The sequence below is a fragment of the Penaeus monodon genome, chromosome 33 (genome assembly GCF_015228065.2).
Source record: "Penaeus monodon isolate SGIC_2016 chromosome 33, NSTDA_Pmon_1, whole genome shotgun sequence".
Taxonomy (NCBI): Eukaryota; Metazoa; Arthropoda; class Malacostraca; order Decapoda; family Penaeidae; genus Penaeus; species Penaeus monodon.
In genome coordinates this window covers 30,161,562-30,161,913 of record NC_051418.1, presented here as the reverse complement: position 1 = coordinate 30,161,913, position 352 = coordinate 30,161,562, and the positions used below count along the sequence as shown (strand labels likewise).

The 352-nt window shown below is 33.5% G+C and overlaps 1 protein-coding gene across 5 annotated transcripts in view; it reads left to right on the top strand.

Annotated features, from left to right (window-relative positions):
* LOC119594361 (SAP domain-containing ribonucleoprotein-like) overlaps positions 1–352 on the top strand; it is a 21,139-nt gene that overhangs the window by 13,515 nt on the left and 7,272 nt on the right. The window lies entirely within an intron of this gene.

Genomic DNA, 352 nt, shown 5'->3' with positions numbered 1-352 from the left:
GTCCAGACATTCTCTCTTAATGCCACAATTTGCATGGTCTACTATAAACTACAAGAACTATTATTATCAGGGTATTCTCAAACATGTGGACAACTAAGTTATTTCTATTTTTCTGTACACATAAAGTTTTTTTAAATTCTTTATAGACATCCTCTTCCCAAAAGATATTCACCATTAGAAATTAATCCTTATGTGTGATCTAGCTGGTCAGCATAGCCAACATTAAATTTGCTTTTGCAATTAGTATATTCAAAGAACAGATTCCTGTGTTTTTTCCTATCGTGGTTAAGTGCTCATTTCTTCTCTTTTCTTTCTTTAACCCATTGGTGCCGAGTAATCGCACTGGTTACTG